Source organism: Prionailurus viverrinus, chromosome C1, assembly GCF_022837055.1.
Source record: "Prionailurus viverrinus isolate Anna chromosome C1, UM_Priviv_1.0, whole genome shotgun sequence".
In the NCBI taxonomy this organism is placed as follows: Eukaryota; Metazoa; Chordata; class Mammalia; order Carnivora; family Felidae; genus Prionailurus; species Prionailurus viverrinus.
This window is the reverse complement of record NC_062568.1, coordinates 62,385,304-62,408,537: the sequence shown is the minus strand read 5'-3', so window position 1 is coordinate 62,408,537 and position 23,234 is coordinate 62,385,304. Positions and strand designations below refer to the sequence as shown.

General features: G+C 35.3%; 1 protein-coding gene across 1 annotated transcript in view; it reads left to right on the top strand.

The window, feature by feature from the left end:
• The first annotated feature begins 897 nt into the window (after window positions 1–897).
• The window catches only part of CSRNP3 (cysteine and serine rich nuclear protein 3), a 185,649-nt gene continuing 163,312 nt past the window's right edge, over window positions 898–23,234 (top strand). Inside the window, exon 1 of the mRNA XM_047873097.1 lies at window positions 898–946. The gene's annotated coding sequence lies outside the window, so the exon portion shown is untranslated. The remainder of the gene's footprint in view (window positions 947–23,234) is intronic.

Genomic DNA, 23,234 nt, shown 5'->3' with positions numbered 1-23,234 from the left:
CTTGTCTAAATTGGCATTAACAAAATTTTTAAATGCACCCGGCTACCTCTGACTGTCTTTCACTGGCCATCTTGATACAGAGAGTAAGGAGACTCAAATTAATATTTTATCCAGTAAAAGATTTAGAGACTGTGGTTTACCCTGCATACGATCTATTCAGCCAGCTTCATTGGCATAGGACTCAAATATTCCCTGTAGCTATGCTGAATTGACTGGAAACATGATAAGGCATCTGAATTCTGCAGGTATAGTCATTCCTAGCAACCAATTTGATTTTTGACGGACAAAGAGCCCCAGGAAAGTAGATGCCTTTGTACCTGAGAAAAAAAGAAATCCCAAGCAAGATAGACATGCCCTAATCAGTATGCTCTGGGTATGACAGCATGCAAGTGAGTGATCTGTTTTGTTCTGAACTCTGGCTCTGTCAATGACAGTACACGATTTACTAGAACAAATCAAATAAGTGTAATTGACTCCTGTTTTGACGTTTCAAAACACTGAACCATATTTCCTTTGCAGTACTCTGATTCCACATTCTTAAATTTGATTTTTTCATATAAAATACCTTAGTCAAAAGAGAGAATGCAAATAACAATGCATCAGGGTAGAATTGTTTTCAGTGCTTTCAAACGTTACGGAAAGAATAATTTCTGCACGGATATGATGATGTGGTCGATGTGGGTCAAAAAATTGCAGCCTCAAAAACAGATTTGGAGACTTGGACCATGCAGTGGTCAAATGTTTCAACGCTCTGTTGTTCCCGTTCCTGTTACAGGTACATGTGACAGCGCTGCAGCTATGAGTGGAATTTTAAAGGGGAAGTTGGAAGAAATTGACGGCTCTTCACCCTGCTGCTCTGTGCAGGAATCAGATGATGAAGTTTTTAGCTGTGACGGTGCTGACAGTGTTGATAGTGTCAATCTGTCCACTTGTAATCTTTTCACTGGTGAGTATCCGAAGCCATATTTCAGGCTGTACTCTAAAGTGTGTTGTATGGTCGATTCCTGGAGTTTCTATCTTTATCCACTGCCTTTTATCTGCTCCAAGTTTTTCATCATATCAGACTTATTTGTAAAATGTGATATCATTTTGTTTAATTAAATCTCAATGGTATCCTTCTGTTCATCTCTATGGAGTAGGTATGAGAGGCAGAAACGCGTCCGATTGAAGGTAAGCAATTGAAAATGATCTCGTATGCACCTTCAGCTTTCGGAAATCCATCTCAAATCCATTTCAAAATCTGATCAGTTGAGCTCTTTTGAAATTCTAATAATACTGGTCAATGAGTTGTGGAATCAGCAGTATTGAGTACAACACATGTATTTCCTACGTGAGAAAATGATGTTTGTTTTTAAAAGAATGCTGCTCTGAAATCAAAGCCCTGAAAGCCATCAGCTACTATTGTTCTTGGAATACTAGTAAACCTCAAACTTGAGGCCAGATTCATGCACTACAGTAAGTGCAGCTTTCCGCACGCGTATACCTTTCCTAAGTAGTTAATGTGAACAGCATCATTTGGTATGGTATGTAGTATGTTCTAACTTAAAATTCTAGCCATTTCAAACTGCCTTCCCTATAACTGGTACACATTGATTGATTTTGGATTAGGTGAATCTTTCCAACATCTCTGTGTGCCTTCAATCCCAGTCATTAGGGAAAGAGGGATCTCTAAATTAGTTTTAGAAGTTAATCATACAAAGCAAAACTAAACAAGGTCAAATAAAGTCCCATAGGATGATGGGTATAAACTTCCTTTTAAAGCACCATTCCATACGTAAAGCTAAAAATTATCCAATACAAAAGAGAAGGGTTTTTTTCCGTAATAGCTTTTTTAGTATTATTTTTCTGAGGCGTGTGGGTTTGGGGATTTTTAACTTATCAAAACAACCTTTTAATATTCACACTGATGATCTTGCAGTGTGGCTCTATGACCCCTGAAATTCCATTTTTACCCTCTTTCCTCTACTCCCAAGAATTCAAAGTTTTGTTTGATATTTATGAATTCTCTCTCATCATTGTTAGAAGCATTTAGAATAAAAGTAGGTATAATTTTATAAGATTGTTTAGTCTTTGTATTATTTATTTCTTGACTAACGTACCACTATTATGAACTTGTGGGAAGTATAAAAAGTAAGGAGGAGATAAAGAAACACTTAGAAGAAGGGATAACATAATAGTTGTTTTGAGAATGAGATTCTTTAGTTACATGGAAAGGTTATTGTTAATCAGTGGGTTTTGGGTGGATCGGTTTGTTTGTGATTTATCTAAAGCCTTTCCCCCCTTCCTCTAAGCGACTGTAGCCCTTGTGGATGGCACACCCCCTTGCTGTCACCCACAGTGCCTAGAAAAGTGCTGAGCATTGAATGATACTTAGACTCCTTTATTGAATGAATGGATTCAATTTAGATAATTCTCTCTCTCTTTTTTGCAATAATTGTCTTTTTTTGACAATAAACATTGCACCTATTTAAAGTTTACAACATGATGTCATGATATATGTATGCATTATGAAATGATGACCACAATCAAGCTAATTAACATTCTGTCACCTTACATAGTTACATTTTTTGTTGTTGGTGGTGGTGAGAACACTTGGGATCTATTCTCTTGGCAAATTTCAAGTATGAAATACATAATTTTTTTTCGTAATTTCAGACAACTTTAAAAGCCAGAGAGAATGCATCTACTGGATATCTTTATCTTTAGTATATATTTAATTTCAAGACCCTCAGGGACCCTATTAAGCACCTTGCCTGTGTACCTTGGAGAGCTCTCCTTCTCTAAGCCCGGAATGCCACAGGAGCTGCCTAGAATGTTTCAACTTTTTCCCTTTAGCCACTCCTAAAAAACATCATCAATCTAGACTCTATTTCTTTGAGATACCACCTCATCCAGTGCAGCAATTTCCACATGCCAGTGCTGTTTTTTTTTAAACCTTCAGCATGCTTTCAACCTCCCTGGTGTCTGTGTCTCTCCTAAAGTTACAAATTGACTCTCTCCTGGAAAAATCAATTGTAGGACTCTCTATGCAAGATACCCATCGATTTCTATAGCTTGTGAGTTCACAAAGTACCTATAATGTTCATTTAAACACCATCAGGTCTCACAATTGTGGCTCAAGATGCTTTCCAGATGAAAGTGATGTTCTGGTGGCTTAGAGGAGTTTGAAAAATTATAGGCTAGACACTTGTTATAAGTACCTGAACACCCTGAAGGGTAAAAGTTTGAATGGAGAGTGGTTTTATTTTGATCAAATAAACTATTTGATAGCTATTTTGACATCTGTTCGCAACTTTTCTGTTTTATAACCATCACAAGAGTCTGTGGAGGAAGAGGTGTCCAGTGTGCACAGAGGAGAAGTCAGGCTGATAAAGAGTAGATTCAAAGTTTCATTAGCCTTCTTCCAGCACTGTTGTTAATGTCCTTTTCTTAGTAAATTTTCAGGGGTTTTGAGGGAAACGTTTGCTGATACTACTCTGTAAGGAAGTGATATGCATCATTGAACAACTTGTAATTGAATGTGTGATCAGCACCATGATTTGAGATAAACAGTGGGGAGGAGAGTAAGGAAAAATGGTTGGAAAATGTTACCTATGGATGATTTCCTATTATTGTGAGCTGCTCTTACCCTAATCATCAATATGAGACTTTACTAATTATTTCATAAAGCCGGGCAAATTGAGGAAGAAAACCCATTTTAATTTTTTTGAGAGAATTTAACACTATGTAACAGTATAAGACAAAAACAATAGTAGAGTCAACCCTCAATTTGAATTCAAAGAGTGTTAGTACTAGTAAGGCCTTTAAGAACATCTAGACTGTGTTTCTTATTTTAAATATGTGGAGACTGAGGCCCAGCGAGAGTAACAAGACAAGGATCTAAATGTCACTATTGCTATAGGACTTTATGGTAGATCCTCAGAGTCTACCTTTCTACTAGACTGTGCTGCTCTCCGATGGATCTTTTATATCACTGACTAGATCGAGGGACCCATCTAATCAACAGAGAGACATTGGCTGTACCTTCTGTGCCAGCTCCTCTTAGAAATAGAATGAGCCTACCTTTCGGTAAAGGTGTTTAGCATTTCATCACCTCTTGCCTTTTTTTTTCTTTTTTTTCAGTTAGTGTTGTGGTGAAAGTTAGTATCTTCTGGATGTAATAATATAGTGCCAGTGATGAGTTATGAATACATTCAATGAGCAAAAGAAATAGTGGACAGAGAATTCAATTTGACTGTGAATGAACACTTTCCCTTCCCCTTTCTGTAAGTAAGTGACAGGGCAGACTGTTGAGACTTACCTTGTACATCACTGACATTGATGGAAATATCTTACAGCAAACATGTTGTTTTACATTTACATGAAGGAAATTGGTTCGTCTTGGTGACATAATGCTGCTTGTGATAATGTGAAAACGTTACAATGAAAAGAAGATGAGATGAGGTATGCAGTGTGCATCTTTAACAGCAGCTAACAAATACAGGGTTGTTTCATTTACTTTAAAAGTAAAAGCCTTTGTACATTCCACTTTTGCCAGAGGGGTGAATGGGCATCCTGGACTCCCTGGGAAAAAAAAAAAAGATAATGATATCTTTCTATCCCTTGAACTCCAGGACCCTACATTACTTGTTCAATAATTCAAGACTTCAGAAATGCACTTACCTTGCATTTCGATTAGACTCACTTAGTCACAGCTTCTGACTGAATGCAGTAATTATATTCCATTTTGCTGCCTAGGTACAGAATTGGCTTTTATATTTGCTTGTTTGTTTTAAGCCCTGGGAAACTTAAATTTGGCTTTAATCTTAAAAGCACAATTGGTCTGAATTTGAAATAAATTTTTTTTATATCAATATCACAGTGAATCTAGAAAAACAACACTTATTGTTTGTGGTTTTAACTCTCAGTTAGCTACCATTAAAAAGTCAATGTGGGTAGTTCTAGTGGTATTAATGGTACTATTTCTCACATTATTCAAGTGATAAAGTCCTATTAGCATGGGATCCAAAATATATCATAGAAACTCTTCCGATTTCCCACATCTGTTATTTACTCAGGATGTCTATAGGTGGAATTGATATTGTAGCTGTATTTCATAAAAGTACAAGAATTATAGTTGCTATTAAATATTAGAGACCCTGTCTTCACATTAACGATCAGAATATTTTCATCTGCTAATGTAATTTCTTTACAAATATTTCATAGAGTATTTGCATTTTTTACAAACCTTTTAATAAGAACTACATCCTTATTTTGGGGTCACGTAGGAATAGTCATAGACAATAAATAGATGATTGCCCAGTTGCACAATGTCATGACTTCAAAAATGGATCCAAGTGAAATTTAGGTGATTAAAATCCTACCAACCGCTTCTAAGTCCCATAATCTTTTGGCTTTGGTTTGAATACCAGAGGTTGACTGGCTTTATACTTGTTGTTTATGATGGTGACGATGAAATCATAGTGCCTGAAGCAAATGTCCTTGTGTTTCTCAAAAGATTTTAAAATTCATCATGCAGATTAGGCAATCTGATGCTTTCTGACAGCTCGAGGGAAGTGTATTTGTGTGCATGTGAATGCAGAAAAGAATTAAATCTGGTCCTGCTAAAAAAAAAAAAAAAAAAAAAAAGGAAACAGTTGGTGCTATTTCTGAATTGGCTGTGGTATTTAACCATTTCACTCTGGAAAGTACATATTTGTACTCTGAAAATGTTCCTTTTTTTTTTTTGTCTGAGGAATTTGGGAGTAAACTGGGAATGTTTTAGGGCCACAGAATTGTTGTAGCATATGTCTTATATGTTCAGCTACAGTGATCTGGCATGAACTAGAATAGTTAAATGTCTCAAGTTTACTGAATTCATTTGACAGTTGGATTAGGGTTAAAAGTATAGTTTTTACACGTAATGAAGAATGAACAATCATAACAAATATAACAAAAGATAAATACTTCATTTTCAAAGGCCAGCACATAAAAACTAGAAAGAGATTTTTTAAATGATATTTAATTTTCAGGTAGGAAAGTATAATGAATTAAAACTGAAATTGATGCTCAGTTTTTTGCATTTGTTTTTATCTTATCTCACAAATATTTTAATAGAATAGTAATAAAGATTGATTTATGTAATTTACAATTCTAGGACTTTGAATGAACTGTTATGAAACTTGATTTACATAATGAACTATTAAATCACTTTAAGATCCTTAATGGATAGCTGCAGTGGTCTTAATTAGCATGACAAAAAGACCCCCAAAAAGCAAACTTTATTAAAACAGTTTACAAAGCATCATGAAAGCTAGTGAAGATTGCTAGACAGAGTACTGAAAGCAATAGATGTTTCTGAATGAAATGCAATAGTGAGTGTCATTAACTGTGATATTGTGAAGACCCGAAATGCATTTAATACTATATATTTTTATACCAAGCTTGGATGATAATGGATCTGTTGTGAGATAAAAAAATGTACATATTTAGTACGAAATCATATTAATAAAATTACTTTTAAATATTCATATTGAAGAATACTTAATATATTTCATCTTTAATATGCTCTAATGCTTACATCTTTTACATTTAAAAAAACCTACATAATTTAAATCTTAACAATTCCAGGGTTTGCAGTATTTAGTGCTATCCCTGAGAAACTTGGTTTGGAAGAAATAATGATGATTAATTTTAAACATAGTTACTTTTTCTAATATAGCCTGTCCTATTTCACAGTTTCTTCAAAGATATTGTCCACGATCTTCTTATGTCTGATCAGACTTTTTGCTGTTTGCTGTTTCTATGACAACCCTCATTTTAGCTTGGAGAGAGTAGTACATATTTTAGATTTATATACATTTCCAGATACACACACATTTTAAGGTTCTTGGGTGGCCTCATCATTTAAGCATCTGACTCTTGATTTCTGCTCAGGTCATGATCTCGCCTTTTGTGAGTTCAAGCCCTGTATCAGCCTCTGTGCTGAGGGTGCAGAACCTGCTTGGGATTCTCTCTCTCTTTGCCCCTTCCCTGCTTGCATGTGCACTGTCTCTCTCAAAATAAATAAATAAACTTTAAAAAAAAGAATTTTTTACCTCCATAATAATTAACATTATGCTGACAATTATAATGGTCATTAGTCAACACTAAAATTAAATGCTATGCTAAGATCATGGCTACATAAGACATATATACCATACATTTGACCTAGATTTTTTTAAATATGCATAAAGTTAAGCTGCAAAAGAAGATCTAAGGCATAAACTTAAGTAATATATGGGCACTAATAAAGAAGCACATATACTTAAAAATTCTCCTCAGTATGAAGTAAATAAAAGTTTTTTTTTTTACTTTTTTACATTTCAATTTAAAAATGAATGAATCCAAAAAGGATAAATGCAGCTTAAATAAATATTGTTATTTTCAACAGAATACCTTTCTTCTTCTTCTTTTTTTTTTTAAGAATTCACAAGCTTTGTAGCCACAATATGGAAAATGGTTGCAATTTATCATTACAATTATTTTAAACTCCTTGATTGTAAGGGCTGCATCCTGTATTTGCCCCATAGTGCTTAACGGTAATAATCATGACAAGCATTATTGAACATTTTATAATTTGCTAGGCATTGTGATAGATGCTTTAAACAAATTATTTTATTTCATTCTCATAATGTTAGGTCCTAAATAAATTTATTTTTGATTGGCATGTTCATGACTTATATTGAGAAAGAATATGCTTAACTGATCAAATGATTTGTCATCTTAAACATGACATGAATAGACTTAAATGGGCTAATTAACTATATAAAAATTAAGATTGTTGGATACAATTGAAGTTACCTTCAACAGGTGCATACTTATAGGAAAAAAATGCTTTTATACCAAATGTTCATGAAATTCATTAACACAGTATTGCCAGTGAAATCACTCTCTAAGCCCCCTGCATAGCTTTACCAACCTTTATGTTAAGTCAGAAATTCTAAGGTTAGAACATTGAGATATTTTGAATCAATACATTTAACATTTATTCATTACTTTCAAAAGCTGAATGTATAAATATTTTAGCTTTATGGATGACTTTTGCAGTAATTTTTTATGGTAAAAAATTTTACAGAATCTATACACCACACAATTGGTTAAACAATCTATGGAAAACCCATACAGTGGATTACCATGTGGCCAATAAAAACAGTTGAACAAATGTATCTATTGACATAAAAATATATTCACATTAATTAAGAAGTTTAAAATATTATATTACATTTTCAATTTTCATTTATAAAGTCATATGTATTAGGTATATAATAAGATCTAGAGGTAAAAAGGCAAGCACATATTTTCTATAGAAATATAGAAAAACAAGACACATTTTCTCTGGATAGTAAAATAATGAGTAATTTTTGTTATTTATATATTCCTCAATCTTCACACTATCTACATATTTTCTCAATTTATTTTCATATATTTTAGCCTAATAAGATTTGTGTTCATTCATTCTAATAGCTTTCTAGATTTTTCACTGATATAATAACAGCTGTCATGACATGCTTGTAGATAAATCTTAGGATAAATCCCTAAAGATTATAATTCAAAGGGTTTCATTTTAATTGCCCTCCAGAAAGATTTACCAATTTATTTGCCCACTTTAAGTAATTGAGTTCCTATGACCCAACATCTTGCCAAATTAACTAGGTATTCTGTGATTGTATGTATGTGTGTGTTCATAGATAATGTGTGTATACACACACACAGGCCTTGTCCAATTTGATAAGTAAAAACTGATATTCTACTGCTGTTTTAACTTGAATTTCTCTGAATACTAGGAAGCTAGCTAGTCATATATTTACCTTTTTGTGTGTATATAAATGGTCTATTTGGGGTTTTTTAGAGTGGTGATTTCTCTTTCATCATTTTATAACATTAAGGATTATTTAGTGAGCAATAATGTCTTTCCTATTTTGCCATTTGTCTTTTAACTCTGTTAATGTTTGCCTTGGAAATATGTTTATGTGGTCAAATGTGTCATGCATTTGGCCTTTAGGAAATGCTTAGAACTTCTCTGCACCCAAGATTAATTGCACACACAAATAATTTCTTATAGAATTTTCATAAATTTCTATTATATATTTAAATCTTTAGACCAATTGAAAATTATTTTGGCATGTTGTGTGAAATAGATAATTTTCCAGTTTTCCTAAAATCATATACTGAATAATATATTTTCTATTAATATGAAATTTTGTTCTTATCTTGAACCAAATTCTTATAGACATAGGATCAGTGTCTGTAATTTCCTTTCTGTTTCATGATCTGAATGGTTATTCTGAAACCAACAATAGTGTTATATTATGACTCTGTAGTAAGTTTTATTATCTCACATAAGAGTTCCCAATTTTCCTTAACTGGAACAGAAACACAATACACTACCGTACTCTTTAAAGGCTCTCTATAAGCTATTTTCACGTGATCGTTATTTGAATTTTAAAACAATATTGTCAAGTTACCAAACAAACCACTGCTATTTCATGGGAATTACATTAAATTTGTAGGTTAATTTGATTCACAAGGAAGATTAACATCTTTACCACATTGCCCACAGTAAAAATTTGTGCTTTTCTTCTTGCCATGCATTTTCCTTGCTGAGTTCCTAAATTTTTAAAATATTTTTGTGCCTATTAAGAATGAGACTTTTTTTATATATGCTGTAAGAGATTATTTTTGGTACTAAAGAGACATTTTTTTTAATGAAAATGCTTTCAAGGTTATACCTTTAATTTGGCCATAGGATATTCTTTATCCTGCATGAAGGAGGTATCCTGCTGCTAAGAGTTTTTGATTAATAATCGCTATAAAGTTACATCAAATTCCTCATTACTATGTATCAAAACAATCCTATTTTTTCTTTTCTAATACTATGAACTGGAAAATAGTTTTCCAAATATAAAATTATTATTGCCTTTGACTCTCTTACATCATAAAGCAATTTAATCTCACAGGAGGAGCAAATTTAGTTTAGCAATGTGTATGCATTAAAGGGCCCTTAGAAATGTTCGTGGTTAATTTAAAATCCATTTTCATTGGAAAAAAGTTTCGTTGAGAACGAACAAAGCTGAAGGCAACACTCTTTCTGATTTCAAACTATATTACAAAGCTATAGTAATTAAAGCAGTTTAGTACTTACATAAAAACAGACACATGGATCAGTGAAACAGAATAGAGACCCCCAAAATAAACTCATGATTATGGTTAACTAATATTTCACAAAGGGACCAAAATATTCAATGGAGAAAGGATAGTCTCTTCAGTAAATGGTGTTTTTTTGTTTGTTTTGTTTTGTTTTAGGTCTTAAAAAATTTATTTTTTAAAAATTAAAATGTGCATAAAAGAAAATCACAAGAAGCAAAGAACAAAATCATCCATAATCACAAGCAGTTTAGTTTTACTTCTAGGTCCCATTTGTGTATTTACACAACTAAGATTAATGTAATTAAGATCATGCAGTTATGTATCATGCTTTTTTTACATACATGAATATTTACCATTTCAGAGTCCCCAAACTATGAGTATTTTGATAACCAAGAATACACCAGCCCTATCTGAAAGAAAAAAAAATTGTAATCCTGCTTTTCTTGGTGACAAAAATTTCATAAAAGACAAAAATGACAACAGGCCTCTAGACAGATATTGGCAGAGTTACAATTAAAATACTGCATTCTCTTAATGTTCAATTAAAAATGAAACCAGTAGATGGTGTTTTGAAAACTGAATATTCACATACAAAAGAATAAAACCAGACCCCTATCATTCACCATTCACAAAAATTAACCTGAAACAGATTAATGACTTCAATGGATTAAGGACCTGAAACCATAAAACTCCTGGAAAAAACATAAGGGAAATCCCTTTGACATCAAACTTGGCAACAAGTTTTCAGATGTGACATTAAAAGCACAAGGAATAAGGCAAAAATCCACTGGGACTACATCGAACTAAAAAGGTTTTGCACAGCAAATGAAACAATCCACAAAACTAGGGTCACCTATGGAATGAAGGAAATATTTGCAAACCTTATATCTGATAAGGGATTAACATCCAAAATATATAAGGAACTTAGGCAACTCAGTAACAACAACAACAAAACAATCCAACAAAAAAATAGACAAAGGACCTGGATAGAATTTTTCCAAGAAGATATATAGATGGCCAAAAATACATGAAAAGGCAATTAACATTACTAATTATTGGGGAAATGCAAATTAAAGGAATAATGACATCATCTCACGCTTGTTGGAATGGCTATCATAAAGAAGACAAAAGATAACAAATATCGGTAAGGTTGTAGAGCAAAGGGAATACTTGTGCACTGTTGGTGGAAATGTAAACTGGTGCAGCCACTATGAAAGACATTATGGAAGATCCTCAAAAAACCAGAAGTAGAACTACCACATGACCCAGCAATCCTGCATCAGAGTAACTATCCAAAGGAAATGAAATCACTCTGTTAAAGAGATATCTACACTCCCATGTTCATGGAAGCATATTTATAATAGCCATGACATGGAAGCAACCTAAGTGTCCATTGATGAATGAATGGATAAAGAAATGTAAGATATCCATCTATTTATCTCTGTTTATCTATCAAAATATAAAATGAAATATAAGTCAGGCAAGAAAGAGGAAAATCCTGCCATTTGTGGTAGCATGGGTGGAGCTTGAGGGTTATGCTAAGTGCAATAAGTCAGGGAAAAACTGTATGATTTCACTTATATGTGAACTCTTAAAAAAAGAAAAAAGAAAAGCACAACACACACACAGCTCATTGGGGGTCACCAGATGTTAGAGGGTGGGGGGAAATGGGGAGATGTTAGTCAAAGGGTATAAAAAATAAATAAAATAGTTCAAAATAGACTTCAATATCAGACACACACACACACACACACACACACAAATGATAATAAGAAGCAAATGGTAGAAAAATTTTTATTGTGTAAATTATGTAGAATGGAGAAAAACTAATTCTGATATCTGAGAAACTTTGATCTAGAAGAGGATGCATCATTGGAAACAGATTTTGAGGGTGGTGGTTGCTGTAGTATATTCTTCAAACAAAAATACTGGCAAGTAAGATCTAACTCTCTGTTCTAGGTAGTCAAAACAAACAAACTGCTAACCACCTTTAGGATTCCAAGGATTTCTGTTCTATAAAGCAAAACCCATTAATTTCTATTTTCCACTTAATTGAGGAGCAGTAAAAAAGATTTTAAAAAATGTAAAAAAGATAAAGTACAGCAAAAGCTAGAAACAATAGTGTTCAGCACAAATAAATAGATATGGTGGTTGATTGGGCCTTCTTTACCTTTTCTGCAAATGAGTTAAAGGATATATCATTCACTTACATTATTAAAAAAATTCTTTTTGAATTGTTGAGGTGGGATAAAAGAAAATGAAACTGCTAGTTCAGCATCTTACATATTGTAGCTGCAGATTAACTTTAAATACATTTTTGTTTCTTTGTGGCCAGTTTTTGTTTTGATAGCCTCCATCTGGCATTGATCTGCATTCCTTTTGTAGTCTGATTACCAGGCATGAATCAAAGAAATCAACTGGCTCCTCTGTCATAGGACACTGGGAAAAATTACCTTTTCAGATTCCTTTTTTTTTTTTGTATTTAAATAACTTATTTAAGATAAAAGGAGAGAGAATTCCTTCAGTACCTTCAGTATTGTAGTCAACCAAGACCTGTCAACATAACCACGTTCATTTAATTTCTCTTACTGGTAACACATAACTATATCCATCTTTAATTTCTTTTATTTTTTAATTTTTTTTTTTTTTTTACTGGTAATACTTGGCATTTTGTCTTCAAGCCTCTTTAAAATATTCAGTTAATGGTCACAGTTATATTGGTCAAGACTTTCTACTGCAAAGTTAAAAAGCCCAACATAATCTAGTTTAAACGAAAAAAAAAAAGACCTCTTAGTTCATGGCCATACCAGGCAAAATGGATCTGTGGCTCAAATGGCAACCTCAGTGTTCTCCCCGCCCGCTATGACTTGGTTCTCTTCTCATAAGGAGAAGGCCTGATTTTCTCCTCCTGCATTTTGAGTTAAGGGTTTCCCTAATCTGTGGAATATATCTGCCTGCACTATATTCTTTTTTTTCAATTTTATTTATTCATTCATTCATTCATTCGTTCGTTCGTTTGTTTTGAGAGAGAGAGCACTAGTGGAAGAGGGACAAAGAGGCTCCACACTGTCAACACAGGCTCCATGCTATCAACAGAGTCCAACATGGGGCTCAAAACCATGAACTGTGAGATCACGCCTGAGCCAAAATCAAGAGTCAACCGACTGAGCCACCCAGGTGCCCCTGTAGCACTACATTCTTGAAAGCAAGGAGCAATCACTTCCATCCCTGGCTCCAACAACTTAGGTGGTGTAATGTCTTGTGACTTTGTGAGGATTGTCTTAATGTGTCAATTATGTGCCCATTTGTGTTCAGATCTGGTCTGCCCTTCCTCTGAAAATTACACCTTGCCCACTGATTGCCAGATGGACTCAGCAAATAAGGGGCACTGGTGGGACAATGGAGGGCAAGATGAAGGGATAAACCAGAGGATTCCCACCCGCTCATCGATGCTTCAGGTCGTACTTGCAGTGGTTACTGCATCTCCACCATAGCTCTGATCCTTGCTGTAATGGCCCTGCTTCTGTGGTCCCAGACTCCATGCAGCAGCCTTCCCACGTACCTAGCTCCCACGAGGTAGCACCAGGTTTGGAGCTCTGGTGACACCAATCCTTCCTTTGTGCCTCCAGCTGAGGAGTGTCAGCTTCTTACTATTACTGTATTCTGAGTTCCTTTCTTTTCTCTGTTTTGTTTAGCATTTCAGCTCTTAGAAAATCTTTATAGCCAGTTCACCATATGAAATTCCTTCCATTGGGCCACCTATCATTGCCTCTATTTCTGAGCTGGACCCTGACCAATAACCCTAGCCTGTGTCAGATGCCTTTCACTCAATCACTGTGGCCAAAGAATAAAGTTCTTTGATTGACTAGGTCTTGTTCATTTACCTATTCACGTGGAATATGTTACCAGAAAAAAATAGAAGGCAAAAAAATAAAGTATGTTGGGCCACCAATGATAATGGCTATCATATCATAGCCATTTGATACCATAGTTAATGAATATGAAAACCTAAGTTAATTTTTTTAAAACAACCCCACACAATAAATAGTGAACAGTGGGAATATTCATGTTAATTGCTTTTTAAATCTATAAATACTCTATCAAAATTCTGCCCCTTTTTGTTAAAAAATAGTGAGTAAATATAAAATAAATGAGAATATTAGGGGAAAGGAAAAATAAGGTAAAAACAAGACTGAGAAATGATGTTAGGTTACCCTTTTTCTGGTTAATAAAGAGAACTAATAATATATTAAAGATCTGCTTGAATCACGTTGTTTTAAATGACTTATCTTTACTGAAAAACATAAAATCAGAGATTATATGTCCATTTAACAGTTAAAGAAACTGATATTAAGTAATTTGCCCAAAGTCACAGAAGTAAGATGATGAAAACATTGCAAGATGTCAAATTCTGGGGGCACCTGGGTGGCTCAGTCAGTTAAGCGTCCGACTTTCGCGCAGGTCACGAACTCGCAGTTCGTGAGTTCGAGCCCCACGTCGGGCTCTGTGCTGACAGGTCAGAGCCTGGAGCCTGCTTTGGACTCTGTGTCTCCCTCTCTCTCTGTTCCTCCGCTGCTTGCACTCTGTCTCTCTCTCTGTCTCAAAAAAAAAAAATAAATAAATAAAGACTAAAAAAAATTTTTAAGATGGCAAATTCTGTTTTTTGTTTTTGTTGTTGTTGTTGTTGTTGTTTTGGTACTCCAGAGCCCATGCACTTTATATTACATCATCACTCCACTAATGTTTCTCCCTTGACTTGTATTGAATGTGCATTTCTCTACTCAGATTTAAAAAAAAAAGTCTTCACTCAGGGTTCATTCATATTCACCTTCTCGTAAAATCACTTTATTATACACTCATCTATCATGAAAGCTATTAACAGATAGACTTCTGTAACAAAATTCCCTTGTATAGTATCCAGAATGAATCTCTCTCTCCTTTATTCACCCTTTATATTTGACATTGGCATGATGTGTAACAATATAGTGTTATAAGCAGACCAGTTTGTGGACCAGTTTGTGACCAAATTAATTCCATGACTATCTATACCCCATTTCTACCCACCACAACATGCAATATATCTGAAATATGGAGAAACTACATAAACATTTACTAAATACTAGGTGCCAGGAATTTTCTACAGGGGGATATTTGTGAGGCTCCTTACATCTTACTGTGGCAGAGAAGATAAGGACATATTCTTTTATAACAGAATGTCTCTGATTTGTTCCTCATTATTCTTTAAGAGAATGCAAGTGGTCAGGACAGCCCCAGCAACCATTCAAGACTTTATTTGGGTGTTCCTACCCTGTGGAACAGCAACTGTGTGGTTTCCATGAGGGAAAATGCCCATATCATAACAACCAAGGTAGATACCACAGGCTGCCTCAACAACTGAAAGTTGAATGCACAATTTCTGTAAAGTTCTTCCTCTTTTATCCCTGTCTGTGGATATTGCTTTTCTTTTTTTTTTTTTTTTTGGTTTGATTTCTATTTTCTGCAGTACACTGAAAGTACACCGACGAGCATAGACTGCAGTTTAGCTGTGTTCCCAGGACCATCTGTAAGAATTTATGCATTTCTTGGGAATCTGATCAATTCTAGCAGCAATTCCCTATATTCTCTCCAGATTAAGGAGACCTGCAATCAATTTTATATTTAAAAGTTATTTTCTGCTAGAAAAAATTGGGGGCCCAGTATCCAAAATCCATTCTATGCCTCAGAATTGATTTCCCGAATGATTCTCTTTAATGTAAACACACATGCATTTTTATGTGAAGTCATAATTATCATTTCACAGAATTTAATTCCTTCCTTCCTTCTTCCTTCCTTTCCTTCCTTCCTTCTTCCTCTTTTTCTCTTTTTTTCTTTCTTCATAGTATTTCACAGCATAAGTTTACCCCATATATTCATGAATTCTCTTGCCAATTGTTTTTTTAAGTTATTCTCACTTTTTTATATTAAAATTTATATTGCCCTAAATATTCGTGTACATAGTACATATTCAATTTTATACATTGTTCTATCAATTATTGTTAAATTATTTTTAATGATATTTCCTGATTTCAAGATAATCCACGAGTAATTTAATTGAAATACAATCTTATTTTGAGCTCTTTCCCTCTCTTTCTTACCCCGACTTCTTTCCCTCCCACTCTCCCTCTTTCTTTTTTTTCTTTTCTTTTTGTTTTGCTTGGTTTTTCTCTTTTCTTCCTCTGTGTTCTTCATTATATCTCTTGCTCCTATACGTAATTCTTGTTGACCTGTTTATATCCTTTCATTTTTTTCAATATCAAATAATCATAGATAAACACACTCTCATAGAAGTTTCTTTTGTCAAAGATGGATCATATTATATTCATTTTTCTTCATCTTGATTTTTTCATTGAGCAATACCTTGTGGAAATTCCCCAACGTAATTGTCATAGCTCTATTTTATCCTTTTTAATGATTGCAAAATATTTCAAGTTATGGAAACATCACATTTTCATCAAAATTTCCATTTTGTCCATTTGTTTCAACTCAGTTTTTATGCTACTATGAGCAAGGCTGCAATACCTTTTCATTAAAAAAAAAAGCCTTATGTACTGGTACTTTACTTTTTTTAATGTTAATTTATTTTGGAGAGAGAGAGCATGTGTATGGGGGGTAGGGGCAGAAAGAGAGAGTGAGAGAGAGACGGTCAGGGGATCTGAAGTGGGCTCTGAGCTGACAGGAGAGAGCCCAATACGGGGCTTGAACCCATGAACAATGAGATCATGACCTGAGGTGAAGTTCAACTGACTGAGCCACCCAGCCACCCCTGGTGTTTTACTTTTTTGGGGATAGATCCCTAATAGTAGGAATATCTGATGTAATAGATATTAGCATACTGGCATATTGCTTTTTCAAGAAAGGCAGCAAAACTCATACTCTACCAGCTTTGGATGTGATTATACTTTTCCCCAGAAGTCCTGAGCAATAGGGGTTAATTTATTTATTCAAAAAGATAGAGTCCTTGCTTTAATGATGTTTATTTGTATTATTAGTCAAGAAAACTAATAAGTGAAGAATATGATGACACAAGTGTATGGTGAAGAAAAATAAGGCAAGTTTGGGGTATAGAAGTAGGGTGGCTATTTTAAATAAGATGGTCATAAAAAGTTTCTCTAAGGAGATGCTATTTTGATAGAGGTTTGATGAAGTGACGAAGTGGGCCATGTAATATCTGGAGTGGGAGGAGGCTTCTAGAAGGAACAAAGAGCAAACGTAAAATGTCAGCAAAGAGCTTGACACTTGTGTGGATGGGTAATGAAGAGAAGGCAGAGACCAGGTTATTGTCAGGTGTTGGAAATGGGAGATGTGGACTTGGTGAGAAGTGGTCAGATTCAGGATAAATCTTAAAGGTAGAGCTGATGGGAGAACTGATGTTTAGATGTGAGGTTTAAGAAAAAGAGATAAACATGAATAATTCCTAGGCTTTTAAACTAAGCTTTGTATTTTGGAATAATTTTATATTTATGGAAAAGTTGTAATAATAGCACAGAATTAGTTCCCATAAACCCTTTGGTCAGCTTCCCCCAGTGTTAGCATCTTACATAACTGTGGTATTACTAAATACAGTTCACACATAAGGTGGGATTGGTGATCGAGCTCTACTTCCCGAAGGGGAGAAGTATCTACATATATTTTCTGGAATATTTGTAAGAAAGATTTGTTTCTTCTACCCTAGTTACTTACTGATGCAGTCATTTGTTTATATCTGTGTAGACTGATATTCATTTTATTCTTTGGGTTATAGTCTAATACTGTAATTAAATTTTTTTTTGCTTAAATTATTCCATTGAGAGTTCTTTCAAGTTGATTCTAATGTCCTATGCCTATTTTTTCTTTCCCCTCCTTGCTTTCCATCACTATTAAATGCTTCAGGTTCATTTTGTGTTTACCCTGCCCTGATCCTAGAGTCAGCCATTTCTTTCTTTCTTTTTTTTTTTTAATGTTAGGCTCCTTTTTAAAAGATGTTTGTTTGTTTTGAGAGAGAGAGAGAGAGAGAGAGAGAGAGCTAGCAGGGGAGGAGCAGAGAGAGACAAAGAGAATCCCAAGCTGGCTCCACACTGTCAGCACAGAGCTGGACACAGGGCTCAGTGTCACGAACCAAGAGATCATGACCTGAGACAAAACCAAGAGTTGGATGCTTAACTGACTGTGCCACCCAGGTGCCCCTAGAATCAGCCATTTCTTAAGGAGCTATGGTTTTCATATGAGTTATTGGGGAAACACTGATGCCATTTACTGGAACAGGAAAGACTAGAGTAGGAGGAGGAAGCCTGGAGTCTGTTTTCTTTCTTCTTCTCCGTCTCTTTCTCCCTCCCTCTGTCCCTCCCTTTCTTCCTCCTTTCTTTTTTCCTTCCTTCCTTCCTTGCTTCCTTCCTTTCTTCCTTTCTTTCATTTTATTATTATTACTATTATACTAACATGTTAACTTTCAAAAGCGTATTAGCCATTCAAGTGGAGCTGTGGAATAGACAGTAGATATAAGAATGTACAGCCCAGAGAAGAGGGCTGTTTTTGTAAGAAAGACTCAGCGAAGAAGTCTCAGACCTTAGTCTACTAAAGGATTTAGATCTCAGAAAGAATGGAAGAAATTAAGCAAGGAGGTTAAGAAAGGGCACCAAGTTGGGGTACCTGGGTGGCTCAGTTGGTTAAGCATCTAACTTTGGCTCAGGTCATGATCTTGCAATTTGTGGGTTTGAGCCCCATATTGGATTGTCTGATATCAGCACAGAGCCTGTTTTGGATCCTCTCTCTACCTCTCTCTCTCAAAAATAGAAAAACATTTAAAAAAAGAAGAACGGACAGCAAATGAGGTAGAAGACAAGCCTACTTCGTGTATGGTATCCTAGAAGCCAAGTAAAAAAAAAGGGAAAGTGATTATTTAAGTCAAACTCTCTTGAGAGAAAATTTACCATTTTGTTTGGCAATATCCAAGTTCACTGCTGACCTTGATAAGTACTATTTCAGTGGAGTTATAAAAACGAAGCCTAATTTGGAGGAGTTCAATATAGAATAGCATCTGAGGAATGGAGAATACCCTCTCTGGAGAAGGTGCTATAAAATGGAGTTGAGGGGCACCTCTGTGGCTCAGTCAGTTAAGCAGCCGACTCTTGATCTCAGCCCAGGTCATGATCTCTTGGCTCTGAGTTCAAGCCCCATGTCAGGCTCTGCATGGATCATGGAGCCTGCTTAGGAGTCTATCTCTTCCTCTCTCTGTCCCTCTCCCGCTTGTGCATGTGTGCACACACACTTCCTCAAAATAAATGAACTTAAAAAAAAATTATAAATAAATAAATAAATAAATAAATAAATAAATAAATATTTAATTAAAAAATGGAGTTGAGAGGGCTGCCTGGGTTGCTCAGTTGTTTGAGTATCCAAATCTTTTTTTTTAATTAAAAAGTTTTTTAATGCTTATTTATTTTTGAGAGAAAGAGAGAGACAGAGCATGAGCAAAGGAGGGGCAGAGAGAGATGCATGAGTGTCCAACTCTTGATTTCAGTTCAGGTTATGATCCCACGGTTGTGGGATTGAGACCCGTGTCCAGCTCCACACTAAGCATGGAGCTTGCTTGAGATTCTCTCTCTCTCTCTCTCTCTCTCTCTCTCTCTCTCTCTTTCTTTCTCCCCCTCTCCCCTGCTCTTGCTCTCCCTCTCTCTCTCTAAAATTAAAAAACAAACAAACAAACAAGTTTTTTAAGTTTAGAAATGGAGTTGAGAAATAAGGTGATGAGATAGAGAACTGATGTAAAGGAATTTTTTAATTAAATTTTTAATTTTAATTCCAGTATAGTTAACATACACTGCTATATCAGTTTCAGATGTACAATGTAGTGATTCAACAATGCTATACATTATTCAGTACTTATCATAATAAATGTACTCTTTAATCATCATCACCTATTTCACCCATCTCCCCAACCACTTCTCCTCTGGTAACCATCTGTTCTATACAATTAAGAGTCTGTTGGGGTGCCAGGGTGGCTTAGTTGGTTGAGTGTCCAACTCTTGATCTCAGCTCTGGCCTTGATCTCAGGGTCATGAGTTCAAAGCCTGCTTTGAGCTCTGTGCTGGGTGTGAAGCCTACTTAAGAAAAAAAAAAAACGAGAGAGAGAGAGAGTCTATTTCTTGGTTTCTCTCTCTCTCTTTTTTCTTTTGCTCATTTGTTTTGTTTCATAAATTCCACATATGAGTGAGACATATGGTATTTGTCTTTTTCTGACTGACTTACTTCACTTGGCATAATACTCTCTAACTCCATCCATGTTGCTGCATATGGCAAGATTTCATTCCTTCCTATGGTTGAATAATATTCTGTTGTGTATATATACCACATCTTCTTTATCCATTCATCTATTGATGGACACTTGGGCTGCTTCATTAATTTGGCTATTGTAAGTAATGCTGTTATAAACACAGGGGTGCATGTATCCTTTCAAATTACTGTTTTTGTATTTTGAGAGGTAAATACCCTGCAGTGGGATTACTGGATTGTAAGGTAGTTCTCTTTTTAACTTTTTGAGGAAACTCCGTATTATTTTTCACAGTGGCTATACCACTTTTCATTCCTACCACTTCATGAGGGTTTCTTTTTCTCCACATCCTCACCAACACATGTTGTTTCTTGTGTTTTTGAGTGTAGCCATTCTGATAGGCATGAGATGATATCTAATTGTGGTTTTCATTTGCATTTCCCTGATGATGAATGATATTGAACATCTTTCCCTGTGTCTGTTGGCCATCTGTATGTCTTCTTTGAAGAAATGTCTGTTCATGTCTTCTACTCATTTTTAAGTGGGTTGTTTTGGGGGAGTGTGGGTATTGAGTTGTATCCATTTTTTATATACTTTGGGTATTAACCCTTTTTTGAATATGTCATTTGCAAGTATCTTCTCCCATTTGGTAGGTTGCCTTTTAGTTTTCTTGATTGCTTCCTTTGATGTGCAGAGCATTTTATTTTGATGTACTCCCAATAGTTTATTTTTGCTTTTATTTCCCTTGCCTTGTATCTAGAAAAATGGTGCTATGGCTGATGTCAGAGAAAGTACTGCCTGTGCTCTATTCTAGGATTTTTATGGTTTCAGGTCTCACATTTATGTCTTTAATACACTTTGAGCTTATTTGTGTGTATAGTTTAAAAAAGTGGCCCAGTTTCCTTCTTTTGCATGTAGCTGTCCAGTTTTCCCAGCACCATTTGTTGAAGAGTCTGTCTTTTTTCCATTGTATATTCTCTCCTCCTTTGTTGAAGATTAAATGACCATATAATTGTGAGTTTATTTCTGGGTTTTGTATTCTGTTCCTTTGATCTATGTGTCTATTTTTTGTGCCAGTACCATACTGTTTTGATTACTACAGCTTTGTAATATAACTTGAAGTCTGGAATTGTGATGTCTCCAATTTTGTTTTCTTTTCCAAGATTGCTTTGGCTATTTTGGGTCCTTTGTGTTTCCATATAAATTTTAGGATTTTTTTGTTCTAGTTCTGTGAAAACTGCTGTTGTTATTTTGATAGGGATTGCATTATATCTGTAGATTGCTTTGGGTAGTATAGACATTTTAACAATATTTGTTCTCCCAACCCATGAGCATGGAATGTCTTTCCATTTCTTTGTGTTGTCTTCAATTTTTTTCATCAGTGTTTTATTATTACTTTTTTTTTTTTAACATTTTTTTATTTATTTTTGGGACAGAGAGAGACAGAGCATGAACGGGGAAGGGGCAGAGAGAGAGGGAGACACAGAATTGGAAACAGGCTCCAGGCTCCGAGCCATCAGCCCAGAGCCCGACGCGGGGCTCGAACTCACGGACCGCGAGATCGTGACCTGGCTGAAGTCGGACGCTTAACCGACTGCGCCACCCAGGCGCCCCTATTATTACTTTTTTTAAATGTTTATTTGTTTTTGAGAGAGAGAGAGAGAGAGAGAGAGAGAGAGAGAGAGACAGAGTGCAAGCAAGTGGGGGAAGGGTAGAGAGAGAGAGGGAGACACAGAATCTGAAGCAGACTCCAGGCTCTGAACTCTGAGCTGTCAGCGCAGAGCCCAATGTGGGGCTCGAATTCATAAACTGTGAGATCATGACCTGAGCCAAAGTCAGAGGCTTAAGTGACTGAGCCACCCAGGAGCCCCTTTTCATCAGTGTTTTATAGTTTTCAGAGTATGGGCCTTTCTTTTCTTTGGTTATGTTTATTCCTAGGTATTTTATTTTTGATGCAACTGTAAATGAGATTTTTTTTTAACATGTATTTTTTTTTAGAGGCAGAGACAGACAGAACGTGAGAGGGGGAGCGGCAGAGAATTAGGGAGACACAGAATCCTGAAGCAGGCTCCAGGCTCTGAGCTGTCAGCACAGAGCTTGATGCGGGGCTCAAACCCATTACCCACAAGATCATGACCTGAGCCAAAGTGGGACGCTTAATCAACTGAGCCACCCAGGCACCCTGAGATTGTTTCCTTATTTCTCTTCCTGCTGCTTCATTATTAGTAGATAGAAATGGAACAGATTTCTGTACATTGTTTTTTTATCCTACAACTTTATTTAATTCATTTATCAGTTCTAGTAGTTTTTTGGTAGAGTCTTTTGGGTTTCCTATATACAGTATCATGTCATTTGCAAATAGTGAAAGTTTTACTTCTTCCTTGCCAATTTGGATGCCTTCTTCTTTCTTTTTGTTTTCTGATTGCTGTGGCTAGGACTTCCAGTACTGTGTTGAATAAAAGCGATTTTTAAGTTTGGAGACATTGCAACATATTTGCAGACAGATGGGGATAACTCAGTAAAATGGGGGGTGAGGAGGAATAGTGGTGCAGGAGCAAGAGGAAATAATTCAAGTAGCAAAGACCTAAAACTGAGTGAGAGGAAATGGAATCTAAGAGAAGGGATTTATCTTAGGTGGGAGAAAGAAGTTTCTCCATTATGACAGCATCGAAGACTGACTATATGGGCACAAATATCAAAGGTATACAAGATATGGATAAGAGAGGAAATTGAGGGGCACTTGCATGCCTCAGTCAGTTGAGCGTCTGACTTTGGCTCAGGT